This window comes from Chenopodium album, chromosome 26 (assembly GCF_948465745.1).
Source record: "Chenopodium album chromosome 26, dcCheAlbu1.1, whole genome shotgun sequence".
In the NCBI taxonomy this organism is placed as follows: Eukaryota; Viridiplantae; Streptophyta; class Magnoliopsida; order Caryophyllales; family Amaranthaceae; genus Chenopodium; species Chenopodium album.
Window position 1 is genome coordinate 18,378,563 of NC_137859.1, and position 2,810 is coordinate 18,381,372.

Below are 2,810 nucleotides of genomic sequence, written 5' to 3' on the forward strand. Positions count from 1 at the left end.
AGCTCTTTCTATAGCATCCACATCATCTTTCCAAGTATTAGTTTTTCCTGCGGAAAATGCAACATAAAATACCGCCTCCAAGGGATCTCTAACGAGAGCTTGGGGCTTATTAGAAAAATTATTTACATCAACCACATCAACACTATAGCACTTTTCCTCTAACATGGGGCTTTTAGGGACATTATTCAGATTAAAAGTAATATTATCATCCCCTACACATAATGTAAGTTTACCACTTTTCACATCAATTATTGCCCCTGCAGTATGAAGGAATGGTCTACCCAAAATAATCGGAATTTGCAAATCTTCCTTCATATCAAGAACAACAAAATCAACAGGTATATAAAATTTACCTACTCTAACAGGAACATCCTCTAAAATACCTAAAGGGTATTTAACAGAACGGTCGGCCATTTGCAGAGTAATATTGGTAGATTTTAATTTACCTATATTTAATTTAGAGCTCACAGATAATGGCATAACACTTACACTAGCACCCAAATCACATAAAGCTTTATCAATCATCAGATTACCAATATGACATGGAATAGAAAAACTACCCGGATCTTTTAGTTTAGGTGGAGATTTATTCTGTAATATAGCACTACATTCTGCGGTAAAAGCAACTGTCTCTACCTCACTAATAGATCTTTTTCTAGTCAAAATTTCTTTCATAAATTTAGAATATGCAGGAACTTGAGTAATTAAATCTGTGAAAGGAACCGTTACCTGCAAATTTTTCACAACCTCCAGAAACTTACCAAATTGCTTGTCCAACTTAGTCTTTAGTTGGCGATTAGGGAATGGTAATTTGATAACTGGTGGTGCTTCCCTACTCTTCCCCTGGGGTGCATCCTTCCCTGGGGTTGTACCCTGCAATGAATCATCAAAAATATTAGCATCAGGAATTTTACCCTGCAGCCCTGCAGGGGAAATTGGTACAACGGAATTAGGATTAGCAATTTTTGTTATAACAGGTTCATCATCTTTGGGCATAGGAGGCCCATCATAGTGTGAACCACTCCTCAGGGTAATTGCATTCGCATATTCTGTAGGTTGTACTGGCTGTGATGGTAGGGCTCCCTGCTGGCGAGTTTGCAGAGTAGCGAAAAGTTGCGCAATTTGAGTATCTATCATTTTATTATGTGCTATCAATGAGTCAATTTGCGCATCTCTACTCTGCATTTGCTTCTGCATAGTACCTAACATTGTTTTGATTTCTGATAGATCAGAATCAGATGGAGTAACAACCTATTGTGGTCTCTGATGTGGAGGTTGGTAGTACCTCTGTTGTGGTTGTTGTACCTGTGGTGGGGGGTTAGGCACATTCGTACTATTGTACGACATATTTTGGTTATTTTTCAACCCTGCATTGTAGGTGTTGGAGTATGGACTAATTTGCTTATATGCCTGAAAAGCATTAACCTTCTCAAGTGAGCTCCTACAATTCTGCGCCCAATGACCTACAAGACCACAATTTTCACAAAATATTACAGGGTTAGTACCAATAGCAGAAACATTAGCAACGGAAGAAGAATTAGAATTATTAATATTGTCTAATTTCTGGCTAATAGAAGTCAATTGTGCTTGCAAAAAGGATATAGAATCAACTTGATGTTTTCCCTTATTTGCAAATCCTCTGGGATTCCCATATTGGGAATTATGAATAGCCATCTCTTCGACAACATTACTCGATATATTCACATCCAAATTCATAAATCTTCCGTTAGCTGCAGAGTCCAAAATCATTCTTGAATTATATCCAAGCCCATTGTAGAAAGCTTGGATTATCTGCCACTGTTCTAGTTTATGATGGGGGCATTCTCTCTGCAAATCCTTAAATCTTTCCCAAGCTTCATATAAAGATTCATCCGCTTCTTGGGAAAAATTTAGGATTGAACTCCTTAACAAAGCTGTCCTCTCTGCAGGGTAATATTTATTATAGAAATTCAAAACAAGAGTATCCCAGTTAGTAATACCAAGTGCAGTTCTATTCAATCCATTATACCATAATTTAGCTTTACCACACAAAGAAAAAGGAAAAAGAATCTCCCTGATTTGGTCTTGTGTGACCCCAGCTTGCCTAATAGTGTTGCAATATTGACAGAAATCTGCAATATGAAGATTTGGGTCTTCACCTTTAGCTCCGCTAAATTGCTTTCTTTCAATCATAGTAATAAACTGGGGTTTGATCTCGAATTGTACTCCCTCGAGATTTGGTGTAGGAGATAGATGTGGAAAATCCGTCAGGGACGGCTGCGAATAATCGCTAAGCTTACGAGGTAGAGGTGGTGGTGTACCCATCTCTAGTTCTGAATCAGAAGAATGCTCCGAATCACTAGAGGAAGGTAATGAATTTCCAGGAATAACACTACTCCCGGAATCTGCTAAGATCTGTCTGTAAAGATTCTTTTGTCTATGAAACGAGCGTTCGATCTCAGGATCGAATGGAATGTAACCTGATCTGGAACACCTGGGCATAAACAAAGAACTAAAAAAAAAAAAAAAAAAAGATATTAGTACTACCTCAAAGAACTAATGTCCCTTGAGGCAAAAGAGAAAATAATCTAAACTATAAAAACAATTAGAAATAAAAATAAAACCGTTTCCCCGGCAACGGCGCCAAATTTTGACAGGCTAAAGTCGTATCACCTAATCAAAAGTATTACCTAAATCCTCTAACTAAAGTAGATAGGGAAGTAGGGTCGAATCCACAAGGAAACAAGTCTTTCTATTCCTAATTAATTATTATAATCTAAATTATTAAAGTAACCAAGAGTTGTTGTTTAAAGGACTATACTACGAAGAAT

General features: G+C 37.3%; 1 non-coding gene across 1 annotated transcript; it reads left to right on the forward strand.

The window, feature by feature from the left end:
• Positions 1 to 1,804: 1,804 nt before the first annotated feature.
• Positions 1,805 to 1,911, forward strand: LOC145618820 (small nucleolar RNA R71). The gene has a single exon (XR_014108058.1). It is a non-coding gene; the product is annotated as a small nucleolar RNA R71 (small nucleolar RNA).
• The last annotated feature ends 899 nt before the right edge of the window (positions 1,912 to 2,810 follow it).